Source organism: Sturnus vulgaris, chromosome 17 (assembly GCF_052056855.1).
Source record: "Sturnus vulgaris isolate bStuVul1 chromosome 17, bStuVul1.hap1, whole genome shotgun sequence".
NCBI lineage: Eukaryota > Metazoa > Chordata > Aves > Passeriformes > Sturnidae > Sturnus > Sturnus vulgaris.
The window spans coordinates 1,703,456-1,725,699 of record NC_142259.1 but is presented as its reverse complement, the minus strand read 5'-3'; the positions used below and the strand labels follow the sequence as shown (position 1 = coordinate 1,725,699).

General features: G+C 57.4%; 1 protein-coding gene across 4 annotated transcripts in view; it reads left to right on the top strand.

Annotated features, from left to right (window-relative positions):
- Window positions 1-2,814: 2,814 nt before the first annotated feature.
- Window positions 2,815-22,244, top strand: part of DLGAP4 (DLG associated protein 4) — a 116,669-nt gene continuing 97,239 nt past the window's right edge. For 2 of the 4 annotated variants that reach the window (XM_088175016.1, XM_088175015.1), the window contains exon 1: window positions 2,815-2,934. The gene's annotated coding sequence lies outside the window, so the exon portion shown is untranslated. The remainder of the gene's footprint in view (window positions 2,935-22,244) is intronic. The other 2 variants (XM_088175018.1, XM_088175017.1) reach the window with 1 other exon arrangement.

Here is a 22,244-nt window from a genome sequence, read left to right as displayed (position 1 = left end):
TGGCAGGGAGAGAGTCCCAGAGGGGATGTTGGGGTGGTGGGACTGTGATGTCCTGCCCTGCTGCTCTGGGCCTGACAGGTCTGACCCTGCTCAGGTGTGCTCACCTTGGCTCCTCTGCTCCCCCCCACCATGCCAAGGCTCTGCCCAGGCTGCCTGGAGGAGCAGCCCCTGCTTTGGGTAGGGCTGGGTCCTCTCAGCCCCTCGTGCAGACGGAGCAGTTGGGAATTCTTCTGCCTTACAAACTATTTACTTTTTTCTGACCCAAATGTCTTTCCCACCTTGCAAAGGAAGCATCTGATCAGCAGCAATTAGCAAAGCAAGCTGCAGTAATGATTTGCAGTAATGATTTGCTTTTCTGGCATGTCCCTCAAGGAACGCTGGCCAGGTGTTTGGGGAGCTCTGCAGGGGCAGGGCCTGGCAGTGCAGGGGAAGAGGCACCTCTGGGGTGGCAGCAGTGGCACCTGGGCACCTCTTCAAAAGCACAGCCTCTGAGCCAGGGGAGGGAGCCTGGGAAGGGTCCAGGAGCAGCTGAGGGAGCTGGAAAGGGGCTCAGCCTGGAAAAAAGGATCCTCAGGAGGGACCTTGTGGCTCTGCACAACTCCCTGGCAGGAGGGGACAGCCGGGGGGAATCAGGCTCTGCTCCCAGAGAACAAGGGACAGGATGAAGCAGCCTCAAATTGTGCCTGGGGAGGTTTAGATTGGATATTAGGGAAAATTTCTTCATGGAAGGGGTGTTCAGGCACTTGCACAGGCTGCCCAGGGCAGTGGAGGAGTCATCATCCCTGGAAAGTGTTCAAAAAACTTGTGGCTGTGGCACCTGGGGACATGGCTTAGTGGTGGGCTTGGTAGTACTGGGTTAAGGGGTAGATTCAATGATCTTAGAGGGATTTTCCAACCTTTATTTGTCTGTGATTCCAAGCCCCCATGGCTTCCCAGATTCTTTCCGTGGTTTGATCTCAGTTCACTTTGCTTTGCTGCTGCTCACCAGCACATCCAGGGGAAAGCTGGACTCAGGCACTGCTTTCCCATCCATCATCAGTGATTCTCTTTTCATTTGCTTTTTGGGCTTCACCTTTTTAATCCAGCTGTCTCCTGCCTTACAAATGTTCTTCTCTCAATTACTTACACCAGGCTGCAGGGCTGCTTCCATCCATCTCTGGCTGAGCTGCTGGAGCACAGGAGGGGCCACCCCAGCCACTGTCCCCCCATCACCAGCCCTCAGTAGTGCCCAGCTAGTCCCCCTGGCAGGAGGGGCCTTCCCCCTGAGCTCTCAGCACTGACCCCATCCCGCGTGCCTCCTCCAGGTGTGTGGGAGCAGCTCCCCTCAGCCTTCCCCAAGGATGCAGGTGGACACTTCTCCTTCCCTGTCCCCCACTGCTGCTGTGGGGATTGTTTCTGCAGGGACACGAGGCAGGAAAGGTGCCTGCCTCTCCCAGAGGAGCCAGCTGGAGAGCAGGCAGCTTCTTCCTGCCTTGGTGCAGCAGCTGCTGTCCCATCCCCGGGGCAGGGCCTGGGGTCACCCAGGTGAGGATGTCTCTGGGGCTCTGAGGGAGGAGCAGAGCTCTGCAAAGTGCACTGTGCCCACATTCCAGAGAGGGATTTCCAGAGAAGGGAATGTAGTCCCTACTTGGGGCTGAAGTGCACTGGGATCTGGAAGGTGCCAGGTCCCCTCACTGGAAGGAGGGGCTGTGGGGCAGATGCCACCCTGCTCCGAGGTGTCCCACCCAACACCAGGCTGTCCTTCCCACTTGGAATTCCAGACTCCTGTCATTTGGAGCGATGCTGTGTGTGCTGTGCCCTGTCCTGCAGCCATGGAGAGCCTGCTCAGGGGTGACAGCGTGTGTGGAGCTGCTCCCAGGTGCCAGGGCATGGCACAGCCCTTTCCCTCTGCCAAATCCCAGACAAGGGACCAGCCCGGACCATCCCTGCACCGAGGCTGCTTCATCCCCTCTTAATGCTCTTATCTTGAAGACTCCTCTCAGATTAAAGCCCGGGCAGGCAGTTCCCTCCCTGGATTTATTGCAATGCAGTTTTCTTCCCCTAATCTGATCCGGGTGTAAGCTGCTCTTTGGGAAGTGCACGGGGAGGACAGATGTGCCTGTCCCTGCTGCAGCAGCCAGGCTGGCTGAGAGCAGCGGGGAGGTGCCCTGCCCTTCTTGGTGGCATCTCTGGCTCTTCTCAAGCCTTGACGCTCATTTCTCCTCGGACTGCTGAGAGCAGCTCTGTGGAGCCCCAGGTTGGTCTGGGCCCCTCACAACCAGAAAGACCTTGAGGGGCTGGAGCATGCCCAGGGAAGGGAATGGGGCTGGGGAAGGGGCTGGAGCACCAGGAGTGGCTGAGGGAGCTGGAAAGGGGCTCAGCCTGGAGAAAAGGAGGCTCAGGAGGGACCTTGTGGCTCTGCACAACTCCCTGACAGGAGGGGACAGCTGGGGGGGTCAGGCTCTGCTCCCAGGGAACAGGATGAAAGGAAATGGCCTCAAGCTGTGCCAGGGGAGGTTTAGGTTTGGGTATTAGGGAAAATATCTTCATGGAAAGGGTTCTCAGGCACTGGCACAGCTGCCCAGGGCAGTGGTGGAGTCACCATCCCTGGAAGTGTTCCAAAGGCGTGTGGCTGTGGCACTTGGGACAGGGGCCACTGGTGAACATGGTGGCAGTGCTGGGTTGATTTGGTGATCTGAAATGTCTTCCTAAACCTTAACAATTCTCGGCTCTGAGCCAGGGAAGACACTGGGGTGCATCCACAGCTCCCTGTGCTCACGTGTGTGTTGTCCCTCCTCAGCCCAAGGCCCCCGGTGAGGGCGGACACCGAGCTGCCACCAGCTCTGCCACAGCCAGCGCATGGGCCACCAGCATCCTGCAGCAGCTGTGCCACCTGGGAGAGCTGTGCCACCTGGGACAGAGAGCTGTGCCACCTGGGAGAGCCACGGCCGGACTGTGAGTGCTCGGGGCAGGACTTTGGTGGGAACACAGTGTGACTCCAGGGGTTCCTTGGGTGAGTGGCACGAGGAGGCTGTGGGTGCTGGGGACTGTGTCATCTCTTGGGGTGCTGCTCTCTGCCCAGGAGGGCAGCAGAGGCCCTGCTGGCAGAGCAGGGGCACGGGGCTGTGCAGGGACAGGGCTGAGCTGCTGTGAGGTGCTGGCAATGCTCTGGTGTGGGGACAGAAGGTGGCTGGAGGACACTGCAGGACACTGCTATGGACACTGCAGGACACTGGTGTGGACACTCACTGTAAGTCACTACATGACACTGTTTCAGGTGTCCCTGGGGCAGGGAGGTCTGTGAGCAATGCCAAAGCCCAGGAGCAGTGGAGGCAGAGCCCACGGAACAGCAGCCACGAGCTAGGTGGGGAGCAGACCCACACTCCCCAGGCATAGGGATCCCTGGGGCATCCCCCAGGCAGGTGGGATCCCTGGGGCTTCCCCTTGCCTTGCTTTGCTCTGTGCTCTGCACCCTCAGCTTGTGATGTGCTCCCCGAGGTCTGGGCTCGCTGTGGGCAGGGTGGGCACGAGGATGCAGAGGCTGCACCACTCTGACAAGTCAGAGAAGGAGGCTCCTACAGGGAACTTGTCAGCCCACGGGAACCCTGTGGCTCAGGAAAGCTGTGGGAAGGGCAGGGCTCTGGATTTGGGCAGCGTTGTTGCAGCTTGCTGCTCCGTGAGGAAGGGACGTGTTCTGAAAGCAGCAGGCAGGGTGAACAGAGGGATAAATCCCATGGCTTTCCCACATCAGGAAAGGTTTCCTGGTGTGCTCCAGAACGTGACACCAGCTCCATCAGCCCAGCCAAACCCAAACACTCGAAGAGTCTGGATTTGGCCTCCCAAAGGGAGAAGATAGTCAGAAAACCCAGTGAGCATCCAAAGCGTGTCAGGGGTTTGTCCTTCACAGCCTGTCAGCCCTGTGGGACCCCGAGGGGTGGGAGTGGTGCAGGGGCTGCTGTGGGTGCCCTGTTCTGCTGTGCCAGCACCCAGAAATAAAGCACAGCTTCTCCAAAGAGCTCAGAGTGTTGGGAGCTCAGGGTTCTCACAGCACGGGACTGCTTCACTGCAGCTGCTGCTCTGAGTTGTGTCACGGGAAAATCCATGGAGGCTTTTAGCCGAGCTGATCTTTTTGCCTCATTTTGGGCCAATAAAGGGAGTCTTTGTAGCCTTCTGGGACTGTTCTAGAAGAAAAGACCCCTGGGTTCTCTGCAGGCTAGATTCTGGAGGGCTCTCCCAACATGAAGGCTCTGGGAATGGTGCAGGGATGTGAAGGAGATTTGGGGATGAGGATGGAGGTCAGACATCCACCCATGGGGTGGCTGTTATGCCGGGATGAGGATTCAGGTCCTGCCCAACCCAGTTACAGCCCCTCTGTACTGCAGGGAAGCCTTTCTCAGCCCTCCTCCTCCTCCTCCCAGCAGCAAAGGCCACCAGTGTCACTTGGACAGCGCCTGGGGAAAGCTGAGACACAGCCACACTCCAGGCAGCACAGGGACAGGGACAGGGACAAGAGCTCAGGTGGATTTGGGTGTTCCCTGGAGGTCACATCAGGAGGGAGGGTGAGAAAAACTTACTTTTGGATTTGGGAAGGAAGACTTGGGAGCAATGGTCCCAGTCCCATGGGGCACAAAGGTGAATGGTTCGCAGGGCAGAGTGATGTCCTCAGGATGGGAGAAACCTCTGGGTATTGGGAGTCCCCACACTCCCTAAGTGGGAGTCCCTTCCCCTGGGGGACCCAAACACTACGGTGGGAGCAGCAGCCCCAGTTCCCTGCCCCCAGCAGTCATCAGCTGCCTCCTCCCTTCACTGCAGCTGCTGCATTTCTCTCTGGGTTGCTTTTTTTAATGTATGTGACACATGTTTGGTTCGAAGCGCTTAATTGCCTCTTGGGATGCGTTTCATTTATTCATTAAGAGAGAAATTGGAGTTGTTAGGTTTGCTTTATTTTGCTTTTTTTTTCCCCCTTCTCTATCCTGTAAGGAAAGGGTGAGGAAAGAAACTCCACATATGCCTCCAGCATTTGTGTGCCCAGCCCCTCTCCTCTGTGCCCCCCAACCTCTCTCCTCAATGCCTTTCAGCCTGTCCTGTTGCTCCTGACCAGGAGAGTGGTGATCCCTCTCCACTTGGGATCTGAGAGTACAAGGGCCCTGGAGATGCCTTTGCTTGTGGTGCTCAAGGGCCAGGCCAAGGCTGTGTGCATGGAATGTGCTCCTGCCCTGCCTGTGCCACTGGGATACCCCTGTGTGGGAATGGTGGCACTTTCCAGTTTGGAGACTGGAGGTTGGATATGTTAAGGGTTGGTGTCTGTTGCCCTGGGCCACATTTTCAAAGTGATGTCTGTCCAAGCAAAGCACTGCAGATCCATCTTCTGGCTGAACCCAAAGAAGGAGTCACACACCTTCCCTGGGGAGAATCCCCCAGGCACACTGGAGTGGAAAAATGGAGATTCACTGGGATAAGCAGCCATCTAGACCGGCATTGGACTTGGGTTGTGTGGAGATAAAAGAGGAAATTGTGGACAGAGGCAGGCAGGGAATGATGGATGGATGGATGGATGGATGGATGGATGGATGGATGGATGGATGGATTTGTTCTAAAGAGCTGTCTGAATCCAGAGAGCTGGGGTGGTGGATGCTTTGATGGGAAGATGGGGCAGAGCCAGACCCACAGGGTCCACTGAGGGCAGGTGGATCCCAACCCCACACATCCCTCAGGGCTTCTTCCCAGAAGCTTTGGCGCCTGGAATCCTCCCCCAGGACCCCACCCCAGACACAGCTCTGCTACCAGGGGTTGCTGTGCCTTGTTTTTAGGGTTACATGTTTTTTTCTTCTTCCCCCTCCTCAACTCTCATCAGCATGAAGATTCCCACTGGGAATGGGTGGGCTGGGCCAAGCCTACAGGAATTTTCTGTCCCTTGTGAGAGGCACCCCCCTCCCTCCCTGCATCTGCTTTGCTCGGTGTCCCAGTGCCCAGAGCAGGAACAGCCATGGATTTTAGGGGCAGATCTCCTCCTGAGGGGCTCCCTGCATTTACTGATTCTGTGCTTGAAGGCACAGAAGGCTTGTCCCCTGGAAAGAGCCCTAGGACACTCTCCCTGCATTCCTCCATCCACTAATCCCTGAGAAACACAAATCCAGTCTCTGTCTTCCTGCAGAGCTGTGCCAAACATTCAGGTGGCTCCCAAAACCCTGGTTATGAGGGACCTCACGCAGCAGCAGATGTGGGGGTTGTTTTTCTGTGGATTCTGGGAAGATCTCCCCAGCCCAGCAGTGCCATGTGTCTGGGAGGAGAATGAGCTGCCAGGGGCTGGCGGTGTGGGGATGCATCAGTAGGCTGGGATTGGCAGGGGACGGCTTCCAGCATGGAATCCCCGCTCTGGGAAAGGGCAGCCCTACTCCTGGGGGCTCAGCACAGACCCAGCCCAGTGCAGGTGAGCAGCTCACCCAACAGCAGATGCCAAAATGGAGCAGATCCCCCCCACCCCCAGTCTGGCTTCCCACACTCCTGGATCCGCATCCCCGTGGCACCCCCACAGCACCTGGCCCATGCTCCCAGGGATGCTTCCCCTCTTTCCAAAGCCCTTGTCCTGCTTCCAGCCAGCTGCTGCAGACCAGGGAGCCTTCTTCCCTCTGCCTTCTCCTCCTCCTCCTCCTCCCACTCCCCAGGTCTGGAGGGAGAGCTCAGCTGGGGCTGTCTGTGCCAGAGACAAGCACAGGGAAATGGGAATGGCTGGTGCTGCTCCCAGCCAGGCTGCCTGCCAGGGAGGCTTTGGCTTTATCTCCCGAGCCAGGCACCCTGGGAACGGACCCAAGGGCTGCCTGGGGCAGGAGGAGGTGCTGGTGCTGCTCTGGACCCCTGGGCTCGCTCCAGAGGGGTTGTTTTCCTTCCAAGCAGCACTGCAGCACTCACACAAGAAGGGATTTGCAATGCAGAGAAAAACCTCCCACCCGCCACGCGGCAGCGTGTGGGCAGGGAGCGGAGCTGGGAGCAGCTGTGCTACTCTCCTGGGCTCCAGGCTCCTGCTCCTGCCCCGGGCCACATCCTGGGCCATCCCTGGCTCTGGCACCCTCACCCTTCCAGGTGGAACCATTGATACCCTCTGGGCACCGTGGCCCGAGGACAGAGCTCTGCCCTGTGACCATGCAGGTGATGCTCTGCTCCCCACTGGGTTGGAGCTTCTGCCTCCTTCCAACACTGGATTCCCTCCGCCCACTGAGCAGGGACAGGGTGGCTGGCACGGCTGGCATGGCTGGCATCACTGAGTGCCTTTCTTGGAGTCCTAGGCATGGAGAGCACCATGGAGAGGCAGTGCAGGTGTAGGACAGGAGGGTTTGGAGTCTGTGATCCAGCAGATCTGTGTGTGATCAGTGGGTCCCCGAGGGGTCACAGATTAGTCCCACATCCAAAGGCAGGACATGGCCCTGGGTCCCCTCAGGTCTTGCTGGTAGTGTGAGGGTGGCTGGTGGAGGTTTGTTTTGGAGGGACAGTGTGTGTCTGGTCCTGACTGGAACCAGGAATTCCACACAGGACTGGCAGGACATGGGCCGGGTGGGAGAGGGCACCATCCCCAGATTTGGAAACCAGTGCCGGTCATATCCTTTCCTGGGAAGGCCACCACAGTCCCTGCAGTGTCACCCATGGGGAGAAGAATCCCCCTGCCAGGCACAGAGCAGCTGTTTGTGCCCTCTTCAGTGCCCCCATGGGGCAGAAAGGGTTTGGGTGGTCCCAAGGTCCCCCCTTACCTGAGGCTGGGATGAGGGACATCACAGTGCTTTGGACTGCTGATCCTGGGAAAAGTGGCTGTGGTGGCTTCCATTGCTTCCCCCTGAACTGATGGTGGATCTGGGGTATCTGTAGGGAAAGCCATGGCATTGCTGGGCTCTGGGTGTGCCCCCAAACTGAGGGTGGATGTGGGATGATCTGTAGGGAATGCCATGGCATTGCTGGGCTCTGGGTGTCCTGACTCAGGCGGGACATTGGTCCCTTCTGCAGCATTGAGCAAGAAGCCCAGAGCACACTCCCATCTCCTCCCATCCTCATTCCCCCCACACCCCACTGAGCACGAGGCCTGAGCTCCATCCTGGGCAGTGGAGGGTGCTCTGCTCTCTCCCGAGCTGTCACCTGTGCTGTCACCTGGCTGAGCTGTGAGGGACCTGTGCTGGGAGCACGGAGGTCCCAGCTGCTGGGGACACTGCAAGATGCCTTTCCATGGAAGCCCAGGGAGCTAAAGGGGCTTTCCCTGCTCTCCTGGTTTGCCAGCAGCTGCTGGGCTGCTTTTGTCACTCTGTACTTGATGTACATGGCAGGGGCTGGAACTAGATAATCTTTAAGGTCCTTCCCAACCCAAAATATTCTATGATTCTACATAGGGAACTCTGCTCCCTCCCCAAGGGTAGGGCTGCAGGAGGGGAGGAATCTCTCCAGCTTCCAAAAGGAGGCAAAAGCACCCCCTGAGCCTTGGAGGGCTGGGACCCCTGGGACTGCACGGCAGGGCTGTGTTTTCTTGCTCAGAGCACAACTGTCAATGGCAAAGTCTCGGCACAGACTTCAGTGCTGAGAAACACTGTGGGCTGGGACATTTTGGAGAAGATTTTTAGCTGCAGCAAAGAAATTTGGCAGCTTGGAAGCAATCTAATCATCCTCCTCCCATATGCTTGGTGCTATTTAAAAGGGAGCATGTACCCGATTCCTTCCGACCAGCACGCTGACATTTCCACAGTGCGTTTGGAAATAAATTTGGCATCCGCTGTCAGAATCTCAGATTGAGCCCAGTGTGGCTAATTTGGGCTCTGAGTGCCTCTGCAGAGCACCTTTCCCTGCTCACAGATCCCCGAGCAGCCACAGCAGGGTCTGCTGCCCACGGCCACCTCCAGGCTTTGGGGACTGGGAGAAGCAGGAGACTGGGGGCCTGGCTGGTGGCTCAAGCCCTTTGCAGCAGCCCCAAAAGCTGAGGAGGCTTTAGGTTGGTGGCTGTGCCTGGCTCTCCTGAGCCACAGCACAGCATGGAGCCACAGGGAGCTGTGAATGCTTGGGCTCATCCCCAGCCAGGGCTCTCTAGAAACCTCTCTGACACCCCTCCTGCCTCCTCCTGCCCAACCCGCGGCTGGCAGGCTGTGGAGGGGCACTTGGGGGGCATTTAAGGTGCCCCCAGCTCCCCTGTGCCGTCACACGGCTGGAGGGCTGGGGAAGCCCGCGGGAGTGGGAGCGGCGCTGGCGCTCCGGGCTCAGCTCCAGCTGCACACCCGGGAAAAGGGGCAGCAAAGGGGGGGCTGCTGCTGCCCGCCCTGAGGGGACAGGTGTGTCACATCCCGCAGGTGTGACAGGGAGGGGCGGCTCCAGGCATGCGGGATGTTTGGAGGGGCCATGTCTGGCTCCTTGTCCTCCTGTCCCCGTGGGTTGGGTCGGGGTGGATGGGCTGTCCCTGGAGATGACAGCAGGTGCTACATCTCTGGGCGGGAGCTGTTCCCTGCCCTCATCCAAAATCCCAGCTCCCCTCGGGTCCCCCAGCCCTGCCAAACCCTGCCCTGGCCACAGCTGGGAGCCGAGGGGACGCAGGGCTGGGAACACCCCACCGCAGGGGACAGCCTTCCTCCCCTGCTCTTCCTCCCGTGGCTTTCGGTGTCCTCCAGTGCTGCACTGGGGCGAGGGTGGCAGAGGAGAGCAGGTTGGGAACATATGGTGGGATTAATGGGGAATCCGTGCCTGGGAGCCATCCCTGTGTCCCTGCTCTGTGCCATTGGCCTCGTTAGCGCCGCTGGAGCAGGGATCAAACCCGGTGAGCCATGAGCTGAGCTCGCCAGAACCACGCTGAAGGATTAGGGTGAATTATGTAGATGGGAATCAGGCAGCAATCCAGGCATGGACAACGTCTTCAGGGGGTGGCCGGACTGGAGCTTCGCAGTCCAGGAGGTTTCCTGGGATCTAATTAGCTGTTCAATTAACAGCCTCTCCTGGCCAGGGCGCTGTGCCTGCCCTCACTGCTCACCTCCAGCTCTGCAGCAGCAGGGCCTGGCCTTGGAGACAGGGGACACGGCGTGGCACAGGGTCCTGGGCTGTGGGCACAGCCAGGGGAAGACGTTAAGGTAGGAAAAGAACAGATCCCTGGCCCAAGGTAGGAGGTGGGAGCTGATGTCTCCTGTGCCCAGGCTGAGCACTGGGGTGCAAGGACACGCTGGGGACATGCTGGGGACAGGCTGCTCCCCTGTTCAGCCCCTGGCAGCCCCTGGAATGGGTGATGTGCTGGACTGGGAGCAGTTGTTAATAGGATCTGTGAGTGGGGCAGTCCTGCCCTTGAGAAAGCCCCCCTGGAATGGCTCCTCCTTGTCACGTGAGGATCTCTGGGAGCTCTTTTCTTTCCCATTACTCTGCAGTGACACGGGGTGTGGAATGTGCTGTGTCCCAGCAGTGCCTTGACCTCATCCCCCAGCCCAGGAGCACTTCAGCAGGGGCCAGCACCCCCCCACCAGCACCCTGGGGTGTTCTGTGCAAGGATCCCAGCAGGTGCTGGGAAGGCTCCTCCAGGGCTGGGGCTGCAGCTGAATCCCTGCCAAGAATCAAAGCTAGGCTGGGCTGGAATGGGAGGATTCTGATCTTGGCCATTTTAGCTTGTCTTTGGCTGAGGAACCTCTGCCAGGCACACCAAAGGGCTTTGCTTGTGCCTCAGGACAGGTCTGGGACCAGGATAAATCGTTCCTGATCCAGGAGGCATCTGGGCAGGGATCCAGCTGCAGCCCCAGCTCTGGAGGAGCCAAGGCTGCTCCTCTGGGCTGATGTCTGCTGGGGAAGCCTGGGCAGCTGCCCTGGAGAAAAGCCCCCCTGGAAGAGCCCCCTGGGGCTGATCCCCTTGTCCTGCATGACTCCTGTGTGGAGGGACATCCCTGAGCACCCATACGCTTCCAGGACCCTTCACCCCTGCCCAGCCCCTCCCCTCTGCCCTGCATGGCTGGCTCCTGACCCCTGGGAATGTCCCAGTCCCACCAGGCACGGCTCCATCTCCCACAGCTGCCCTGGATGAGCAGCAGACACCAGAGCCCCTGGGACAGCACACGGGGCTGGAGTCCCCTGGTGCTCCCTTGCTCCCCTCTTTTTTCAGGTTGGCTGAAAGAGTTAAAGCTGCAGAGGAGTGATAATGGAAACTGGAGAATGAGGGAATTATGGAATCCCCAAATAGCTTGGGTTGGAAGAGACATAAAGCTCATGCAGTTCCACACCCCTGCCACGAGCAGGGACACCTTCCACTATCCCAAACTGCTCCAAGCCCCCATGTCCAGCCTGGCCTTGGACACTTCCAGGAATCCAGGAGCAGTCACAGCTTCTCTGGGCATCCTGTGCCAGGGCCTCAGCACCCTCACAGGGAACAATTCCCTCCCAGTATCCTACCTAGCCCTGCCCTCTGGCAGTGGGAAGCCATTCCCTGTGTCCTGTCCTTGCAGACCCTTTATTCCCAGTCCCTCTCCAGCTCTCCTGGAGCCCTTTCAGACACCGGGAGGGCCTCTAAAATCTCCCTGGATCCTTCTCTTCCCCAGTCTGAACATCCTCAGCTCTCTCAGCCTGGCTCCATAGTGAGGGACTCCGAGTAAGCTTCCTCTGGGAATGAGGTGGTGAAGCCCTTCATGTGCAACCAAGAAAAGCATTGTGGGTCCAGCTGATCCCCATGGATGGATCAGACTGGTGTCTTCTTTTCCCACACCCCCACACCCTCTGCAGTGACCTTGGAAAAGCCTCCACAGTCAGCTCTGTGGCCTCACACCAGCCCTGCAGGGATGTGCTGAGCGGGCCTGGGTGCCCTGGGCAGGGCAGGAGCTCTGCCCAGCTGGGGAGGCCCTGGCACAGGGTGCCCAGAGCAGCTGTGGCTGCCCCTGGATCCCTGGGCGTGTTCATGGCGTTTGGATGGGGTTTGAAGCACCCTGGTCTGGTGGAAGGTGTCCCTGCCCAAGGCAGGGGATGGAACAAGATGATTTTAAAGATCCCTTCCCACCCACACCATTCTGGGATCCTGTGGTTCTGTGCTGCCCTGGCTCTGTTCCCAGTGTGGGACACAGCTCTGAGTCCTGGGGCCACAGGGCCCAAGGAGAGCCCAGGCACAGACAGACCTTCCCACTACTCCAGTGGAATGGATCTGCCAGGATTCAGTGAGGAGTGACACCTGCCCTGTGCCACTCTTGTTCTCTTGAGCAGTGAGCTGTGAGTTGTCTGCTGTGCCCAGGCACTGGGATGCTGCCCCTTCCCTCGCTGCTCTTTGGGGGTACACTGGCATCAAAGCAGAGGAGAGAGCAAAATTCAGGGTGGGCACACACCCCAGTGGGGAAGGCCTGGATGACCTGGGTTATTTAACAGGCCTGAGAAGTGACAGATGTGGTTTCCATACCAACTAACAGCTGGCTGGACAGGAGTTCCAGTGTCAGCAGCACCAGTTTCCCTCCTCCCAGAAACCTGGGTAATTACGGATGCACTTGGAAATGTGCATATACAGACATGCTCATGTTGGAAAACCTTTGGAGATAACTGGATACAGGATAATCATCCCAAAGGCTGAGCTGCTGGAGCTCCTGCCTCTGGCAGTGTGTGGCCGTGGTCCCCCTGTGCTGGGGAGGTGGATGGGGATGGAGGAGGAAGAGAAGAAAAAAGGAAAAGGAAAAGGAAAAGGAAAAGGAAAAGGAAAAGGAAAAGGAAAAGGAAAAGGGAGGAGGAAGAGCTGCCAGCACACACAAATTCTGTGCTTTGTGCTGTGATGTTGCAAACTGAGGGGTCAGGAACATGCACCAGGCTCAGAGCCAGGTAAAGAGCTGGGAATCCTAGGTAAATCCTAAAATGGCTTGGGTTGGAAAGGACCTTAAAGCTCGTCCAGTCCCACTCCCTGCCACGGGCAGGGACACCTTCCACTGTCCCAGGTTGCTCCAAGCCCCATCCAGCCTGGCCTTGGGCACTGCCAGGGATCCAGGGGCAGCCACAGTTGCTCTGGGCACCCTGTGCCAGGGCCACCCTCACAGGAAACAATTCCTTCCCAAAATTCCATCTGACCCTGCCCTCTGGCAATGGGAAGCCATTCCTCCCTATCCTGTCATTCCAGGCTCTTGGCCAAAATCTTTCTCCAGCTCTTCTGGAGCCCCTTTAGGCACTGGGAGGGGCTCTGAGGTCTCCTTGGATCCTTCCCTTCTTCAATCTGAACGCTCCAAACCATCCTCCCCAGGAGCACCATCTGCTGCTGGAGCTGTGCTCCATGGCTGCCTTCCCCCTGGAGCCCCAGTGTGAGGGATTCCTTACCCTGGGAATCCTTCCCCAGCACTGCTGTGCTCTGGGGGCAGCTGGCACAGAACCTGCCCCACTTCCACTGGGGGGGAAGGGGCTCATCAGCGAGGGGAGGAGCACACAGGGACAGCCTCTGCGCACCCCCTGTGCCTGGTATTGCTATAATAAGTCTCAGTCATGTGTCTGGAAGGGCTGAAGGGAAAATCTATTTTTCTCCTGTTTTCTGGCTCTGCCTGTGTGACAGGGGCTCTGCGGGCACGGGCCATGCGGAGCCAGCGCCGGCTTTTCCTGGTGTTTGTGTGGGTTTGCACATGGCAACGGCACAGAGAAAAGCCTCTTTTTTTCTTTTTTTTTTTTTCTTTTTTTTTTTTCTTTTTTTTTTTTTATTTTGAAGAAGAAAAAGCAAATGCGTTTGTGAAAAGCAGCTCGAATTTGCAGGGAAGAGCCAGGAGGGGGGCAGGAACACAGACAGGAATGGGAGCACGCTCCCTTCTGACACTTCTGTGGTTTCTGCTCATCCCACACAGCCCAGCCTGGGAGGTTGTGCTCCAAGGACACCCAAAAACAGCCTGGACAAGTTCCTCATGGCCAAGGGGAAGCAGGTCAGCCTCAGGCTGGAATTCTGCAGGAAATTTCTGAGCTAGAAAGGATTCAGGTTTCAATGCCTTAGTTCTTAGGTTGTGCCAGGAAAGGTCTGGATTGGACATGAGGGAAAAATTCTTCATGGAAAGGCACTGACACGGGCTGCCCAGAGCAGTGGTAGAGTCACCATCCCTGGAAGTATTCATAAAACGTGGATGTGGCACCTGGGGACGTGGGGAAGTGGTGGCCTTGGCAGTGCTGCGTTAAGGGTTGAATTCAGTGATCCCAGAGGGCTTCTCCAGCCTTAGTGATTCCATCCTTTGGGAAGCTGTGGTGACAGAGGGAATGGAGAGGTCAGGCTCTGCCAGGGCACCTGGAGCTCTGTGCTGAGCCAATGGGAGCAGCACCTCAGAGGTCTGGTCACCACTGGTCACTGCTGGTCGCCACTGGTCGCTGCTGGGGGCTGTGGGGACAGTGCCACCACAGCCTCCCAGCTGTGTCAGGGCCACCAGCTTCCCGTGCCAAGCTGCTCCTTCCTGCTGCTGCCCCGGAGCCCCACACAGGCTCTGGCAGCCTTCCTGCTCCTGCCCACCAGGTTGCAGCAGCCTGCTGCTCCCTCGGGAAGCTGTTCCCAGCTCCGGACCATCACGTCCCTCCCACGACTGCTGCATGCGTCACTTTTTTTCCCCTTCCTCACACAACTGCCCTTTAGATATTTATACAGCGTTATCCTGTTCCCCCTCCAGCACTGCCTTTCTAGGCCATACAAATTAAATTCTCTCAGTCTCTGCCCGTAACTCATCCTCCCCAGCCCTGCCTCCCTGTGGCTGCGGGCTCAGGCTTTTTCCTTTTCCATGCCTGATGTCTCTCTCCCTGTAAGAGCCTCCCTGGGAATTGTAGGGCACGCTCTTACCACAACATAAAAATAGGATTAGGAGCTGTTTTGTCCAGTGAAGGATTGTTCTGGGCTCCCACCTGCAAACCTTTCGATGCCGTGTCCCCACACGGATGCTTCCAGCTCTCGGTGGTTGCTGTGGAGCCAGCCATACCCAGCTCAGTGCCCACCTCCTGCAGCTGCTCCTGGGGCACTGGGGGGTCCGTGGGACACCCCACTGCTCTGTCCCTGTCACCAACCCTCAAGGGCCGAGCCCAGACAGTGCTCCATGACCAGCTGGACAGGGAGACATCACTGCCTGCTCCACATGTGCCTCAAGTGCCCCACACCATTCCTGGGGTGGCCCCTGCCCCATACCAGGGCCCATCTCAGGACAGCCCCCAAGCCTGGCTGTGGCTCTTGTGCCTTCCAAGTGCACCCTGACCCCTAGATGTGAGTCACAAAACCCCTCTGCCCCATATCTGTGGGTGATGGTGTCCCTTAAACCCTCATCTATGGGTCCCCGTACCCCTCAATCCCACACCTAGGGAGCCCAATGCCTCCCTGGCCCTTATCTATGTGTCTTTGTTCCCCCTTAACCTCACATCTATGGGTCCAAACACCCCCCAGACCCAGTCTATGGTGCCCAGCCATAGTCTATGGCACCCCTGACCCCCATCTGTGAGGTTCAAACCCCCATCTAAGGATCCAAACACTCCTCAACTCCCCACTTACGCATCCCAACACTCCCCAGCCCCTATCTATGAACACAAACAACTCCCCAAACCCCGTTTATGGGGCACAAACATCCATTTATGTGTTTAAACACCCCCTAAATCCCCACTTATGGGACCCCCATCCATGCCATACTTACGAGTCAGGGTCACCCAGGCCATGTGGTCCCACAGGTGACACCCTGCTGCTCAATGGTGTTGGGGGGCCACAGCTTCTGCAGGGACTTCACCTCCCTGTTGACGTCCTGCCATTTCTCCGGGACAGAGTTGAGAGACACAGGGAGGGCAGATGTGGGGCCTGAGTGTGGGGTCTGTCCTCCTTTCTGGCTGGGGGACCTTGGTGTGGGCCCCGAATGCCAGTGTTGGTGTGCAGCCATCAGGAATTCCTGCCTGGATCTCCCAGAATGTCCTCCTGGTTTGAGGCAGCCCCAGGTGGCTCTGGGGTAGTCCCTCACCTGAGCTGTCACCAGGATGTGCCAGCGTCCCCCACGCAGTGTCTGGCACCAGGGCAGAGCAGAGGCTCCCCTGTGCTGGACACCCCGGGCACGGTGAGCCAGGGGGGATTTGGGGCATCCTGGAGCCACAGTTCTGGACAGTTTGCTCGGAAGCACTTGGAGAAGAAAAGAGCTTGTAGGAGACAGGACTGCAAGGGGCCACCTGTGCTTTGGTGTGTCCTTCTCCAGTCCAAGGTCTTTCCCTGGAATGGCAGGGATTCAATCCCTGCGCTCCCTGCTCCGGACTCCGCCCCAGTGTGGGGCTGTGGCAGGAGGGAAAGCACAGGAGCATCCCCCAGCTCCGTGGTGGGACAGAGGTCACAGGGCCCCAGCGAGTGCTCCCCAGGTGCCGTTCATACAGCAGCCATGTTCCATTTGATTCCTATTTTCCCAGGAAAAATAGACTCCATCTCCAGTTGCTGCTGCTGTTTTTCGCTGGCTGTGGAGCTGAGTGCACTGTGCTCACGGGTTGCCCACAGCAGAGCTGGCAGAGTTCCCTGCCTGGCACAGATCCCAGCTCCTACCACTGCTGTGGTGACCAGAGTGACCTCTTGGGAGAAATTTGGGTGTTCTCATCAGCCAAAAAGGTTTCTGTAATTGTTGCATCCATAATTCCTGGAGTTTGTCCGTGTATTCTGCCAGGCTGTGAGTTCATCCAAATCTGCTCCTGGGAGCTTGGGTGGTGTTATGGAGAAGGGAATGAGCTGGGGCTTTGCACCCATTGTGTCCTTGTCCCTCCTCCTGAAGGATTCTGTTCTCCCACGGTGTCGCCTTGTTCTTTCCTGACCCTTCCCTCTGTCTGCGAGCTCAGGAGTCTCTTGGCTGTTGCCTGCAGGATGTCCAGGGTCTGCAGACAGTTCTGGGGAATCACTCCATCCTTTAGCACCCTTCATCCTTCCCTTACTGGGGTCAGGGCTGAGGAGGATCACCCCATCCTTTGGGATCCCTTCATGCTCCTTTCACCCCCACAGCTCACCGGGCCCCTCTGTGAGCAGCGTCCCCAACCCCTGGCAGTGTGGGGCTGGATTGGATCACACGGACAGGACAGCCATGGGCAAGGGGAGGATGTGTGGTCCAGCCAGTGCTATGGGGCCTGAGGAGTCCCAGTCCCAGGTTCTGGGGACTAGGACTTATTCCAGGGATCCCCCCAGCTCCAAGCAGGCAGGGAGGGCTCACCAACACTCAGCCCCTGTCACGCCCCCGAGTGCCAGGGCTCAGACAAGGCTCAGGGTGCCCATGTCCAGCACCCATGGTCCTGCTAGCACCTGACCAGCCTGGCAGGAGCAGCCATGGGCTCACCAGGAAGGGCTGGGTACCCCCCACCTCAGCACTGAGCACCCTGTGGTGCCCTGGGCTCCCACACCATTCCCATTCCCCCCATTTCACTCCACAGAGCCCTGGGCTCCCACATCATCCCATCCCATCCCATCCCATCCCATCCCATCCCATCCCATCCCATCCCATCCCATCCCATCCCTTTCACCGTCCAGCAGCTATCAGGGGTCTCTGGTGTTCAGTCCCCTGAAATGCCACCATGTCATCGTCTCTCATCGCTGGCATGTCCGTGTGTTCCACCTGGGAAGGGTGGAGATAAAGAGCCTCCCCTGAGGATGAGGAGAGGGTTGCAGAGGCTGGGTTAGCCGTGCAGCTCCCCGTGCAGCCTCCCTTGGAGCCAGATTGGGCTGGGCTGAGCTGCCCAAACTGGTGGGGACATGAGGGACACACACAGAACAGCTCGGAGCTTGGACAGTTTATCAAGGGGTTGGGGGCAATTAAGTGCTAATTATCGAGATAATTAGCAGATGCTAATTAGAGATGCTCCAAAGTGTCCTGTCACAACAGCCTCATGTCCCAGAGCCTGCCTGGTTTGTATTCCCTAAATTCACTGCCATCCAGGCAGCTGCTCCATGTTGTATGATCAGTCCATGGGCTGATGGGTCCAATGGGAACATGTGGATTTGGGAAGGGGCTGGCCTGTGTTAGGCGGTGGAGGGTTGGGCTGAGCCAAGTGGGAGTGCAGGAGGGCACTGGTGGGATCCCAGGGCAGGACGTGGCAGGACACCAAGCACAGCCTGCTCCCATGGGTGCCTCAGTAGGGTCCCCTCCCAAGCAGGGTGTGGCTCTGGGGTGTCAGTGGGGACAGACTTTGTGCTGTCCTTTGTGCCCCCCGCTCACTCCTCTGCACTCTGCCTGTTTGACCCCCTTCAACCCTCGTGCTTCCATCCTCATTTTTCTTGAAGGAGAAATCTCTGAAGGATTTGTCCTCTTTAAATCTGACAGAGACTCTGCTGGGACTTGGAATGTCTGTGCCTTTCCCCTGGCTCTGACAGGGCTTTGATGTCTCTGTTTAATTCCCTCAGCGGTGCTGGGGAGGTTCCTGCCTGCTGGAGAGGGAAGGGTTACCCCCTTGGTGCCTGTGTAAGCCTTTGGGAAGCCTTTGGAGTCGGGGACATTAATCCTGAAATGAAAAACCTACATGGACAGGACTGGCTGGAAAAGGAAAGCACTGAACTGCTGGGAAGGCAGCAGGGCTGGGGGAGCACATGTGGGGCTGGGAGCCCAAAGACAGCACAAAGGGGATAGGATATGTTTTCAAACTCCCTGATTCTGACCTCAGTGTAGGATTTCGCTTGGCAGTGAGGCTCCTGGGTGATCCCTGCCATGCCAGACCTGAATCCCTCTGGATTTCCAGGTTGTGGTTCAGATTTCTTTCCCTGGCACTTGTGTGTTTCTGCTCCAGGGATAAGAGCAAAATGAAATCCTGTTTCCCATGCTCTGGCAAAGCCGTCAGCAGCAATGGGAAAAGGACAGTGTGAGGGCAAGGAGCAGGAGCCTGGAGACCTGGATTCCCAGCTAAACCAGTGCTCAGGGTGGCAGGGCACAGCAGGCTTGGGCTCTGTGGGGCAGCCTGGAAAAGCGCAGGGACAGAGCCGCTGTCTGTCCTGATCATCCCGAGTGGGACAGTGGCTCTCCATCCCTTTGGCAGCGCAGTTTCACCATCCTTGGCTTTTTTTGGACATAAAGCATCACTCCCAGGAGTGAAGAGCTGGAGCACATCACTCCACACACACAGGAAGAGGGATTTTCTGCAAGGCTGGTGTGGGATAACAAGCAGTTCAGTCGTTATAACCTGATCTGTGCCCTGGGACCCCCTCCCAGCAGGGACAGTGTCCATGGGTGCCTGTGCCTGTCTCCTCACTGTGGTGGCACCACAGTATCCCGTCCCAGGCCGTGGGGTTTTCCAGATGTCTGGAGAAGGCTCCTCTGCCCAGGAGGGACATCACCCTGCACACCCTTGGCAGGAAGGATATTGCCAGGGCACAGCCAAGTGGACTCAGGCTTGGGGACCGGATGGATTTCAGTAGGGAATAGAGACTAGGAGAGGGCCAAAGGCTGTCTATGAAAAACCTCAGAGAAGTCAGGCCCATGTCCCAGGAGCAGCCTCCTCCAGAGGCACGTGAGAACCTCCTCATCCACCAGGTGATGGGAGAGGAGCTGGGGCTGGGCTGTGGAGTTGGGCTGGGCAGCTCCATCTTCTCCCACACAGATCAACCTCTCTCTGCTCCCAGGACGTGGGGAAGGGGCTGCCAGGCTGGGCTGGAGCTGGTGGCACAGGCACAGCAGACTGAGCTGACTCCTGGACAGCCCTGGGAATGCTGGCAGGGACAGCTCTCCAAAGGCAGAGTGCTGGCCAGAGAAACCTTCTCATTGTCAGAGACAGGAACTGCCCTGCACTAAGGCCAATTAAATTTTACAGGCATCTAAAAATTTAATTTGAGTATAATCTCCTTCGCCAGAGCCACAAGTCCCTGATAAATATTTTATTTTCCTCCAAGTAAAGAGGCTTTGGGATAATTAAAGCAAACAATGAGTCCTCCTCTTCTGTGAGCAGGGACAAGGCCATGGCTTGTTCCTGGTGTTCCAAGGCAGGAGATGCTCCCTGCACTCCATGTGCTCTACAGAGCTGTCTGGGAATGCGGCTCCCAGGGAAACAGGAGAGTTCTGCTGATTGCAGCAGCATTAGGAAAAGAATGGCAAGTGGAAGGCAGGAGAGGAGCTCAGGGCCTTCCCTTTTGAGGATCCATTTTTCCATCACGGGAAGAAGTCGCTGCTTTCTCAGCCACATCCTGCATCCTTCGTTGGTGCTGTTCACTCTCCTCACAGTGGGACATTTAAAAAAGGTTCTTTTCCAAGCTCACTGCTGGTGGGAAATGCAGCAGCAATTGGAGATGCCATAGGTGGCACTTCAGACAAGGAAAGCTCTTCCCACCTGGCTAAGGCAGGGAAGGGTTTTCTGTGCACTCACAGCCAGGGTTCCTTGCCAGGTAACCGAGCAGCAATAGCTGCAGGAAGATGGATGGGGGAGAAGCAGGTGTTCCAAAGCATCCGTGTTCCTGGCCTTGGCAGAGCTGGGCTCAGTGCAACGGTGCTGTCACAAACAGAGTGGCTGCACTGAGCAGAAAAATGGGGCTGGCAGTAAACACCATCAGGAGCCAGGCTGGGAGAGTTCACCTGGAGGGGAGCAGGATCCAGCAGGAAACCCCAGAGCCCTCCCAGTAACTAAAGGGTCTCCAGAAGAGCTGGAGAGGGACTGGGGACAAGGCATGGAGGGACAGGACACAGGGAATGGCTTCCCACTGCCAGAGGTCAAGGCTAGATGGGATATTGGGAGGGAAATGTTCTCTGGGAGGGTGGTCAGGCCCTGGCACAGGGTGCCCAGAGCAGCTGTGGCTGTCCCTGGATTCCTGGGAGTGTCCTAGGCCAGGCTGGATGGGGCTTGGAGCAGTTTGGGATAGGAGAAGGTGTCCCTGTCCATGGCATGGGGTGAGACTGGATGGACTTTAAGGTCCTTTCCACAAATCATTCCACAATTCTGTGATTCTGTGAAAATCTTCCACTCACCAAAGTGTCTGGCTGTGCCAGAGGAGGTCAGAGCAGGATGGCAGGGATGGAGGAATGGATGGATGGATGGATGGATGGATGGATGGATGGATGGATGGATGGATGGATGGATGGATGGATGGAGGGAGGGGTGGATGGATGGATGGATGGATGGATGGATGGATGGATGGATGGATGGATGGATGGAGGAATGGATGGATGGAGGGAGAGGTGGCCCCCACTCTCACCTCCCCCTGCATCAGCCAAACTCAGGACATGGAATACAGGCCAGGCCCCCTGCAGACCCTGCAGGCAAACCAGGCAGCCAGCCCCCAGCCTTCCTCTAGACCTTCCTTTCTTCCCATCTGCTTTCTGAGCACCCATCTCATGACATCCCCAGAGCTGTCACAGCTCCCAGTCCCCATGGAGGGCCTGGTGATGGGGACAGAGCCCTGGGACTGTCCTCCAGGGCAGGGCTGAGGGTGGCACACCCCGGTCTGTGACTATGCAGAGCCAGCTCTGTGCACTGTGATGGGGCTCTCTCTTTCAACTTTTTTTTGGCACTCTAGGATCCTGCTTGCAAAAACAGCCATAAAGAAGTTAAAACGCAATGTGCTGGCTCAGAGGAGTCGTTCAATATCCTTATTAAAGATCCGCAGTGCTGGAGCTGGAACAGTTCCTGGTGCTCTGAGAACACCTTTCATCTCACGAGTTCCAGGCACTTTACAAGCGCTAATGAATTAAACTTCATAACAGCCCTGTGTGCAGAGCCCCACACACCAATTATTCATCTGGGGGCACAATGTGGGCATTAAATAAAATTAATAAGCTGGTTAATTCTGCCTCTTCTCCGGCCTGGGGATTGTCTCCAAGCTGATTTCAATTCTTTCCCATTCATCCAGTGCTAATGGTCCCTGGCTCTCCTGTGCAGGGGAGGTGAGCAGGAGTTGCCAGCAGGTGCTTTGGGTCTAAGCAGGAGCATTGTCTGAGCTCTGCTCTGCTCCAACCAAGCACTAAACCTCAGCTCCTCACCCTGGTCCAGGAGAGCTCTCAGCAGGTGAAGCATTTCATGTGAGTCCTGGGGGTGTCCTGTGCAGGGCCAGCAGCTGGACTCGATAACCCTTGTGGGTCCCTTCCAGCTCAGGAGTTTCTGTGAGTTTTTGATTCTCTGATTCTTCCCTCTTGCATTGGAGCAGATTCCCTGGGGTAGTGCTGAGAGGGGCAGAGGGAGCTGGTTTGGTTTGGTTTGGTTTGGTTTGGTTTGGTTTGGTTTGGTTTGGTTTGGTTTGGTTTGGTTTGGTTTGGTGGGGCAGACAGAAAGTCCTTGTCCCAACTCCTGAACTCCAGGAGGGTGGTGGTGGCTCTGGGAGGAATGAGCTGAAGGCTGAACGCAGTGGGGACATGACTGGGCAGCTCTTACCAAAAAAATCTCACAGAATCATAGAATCATTA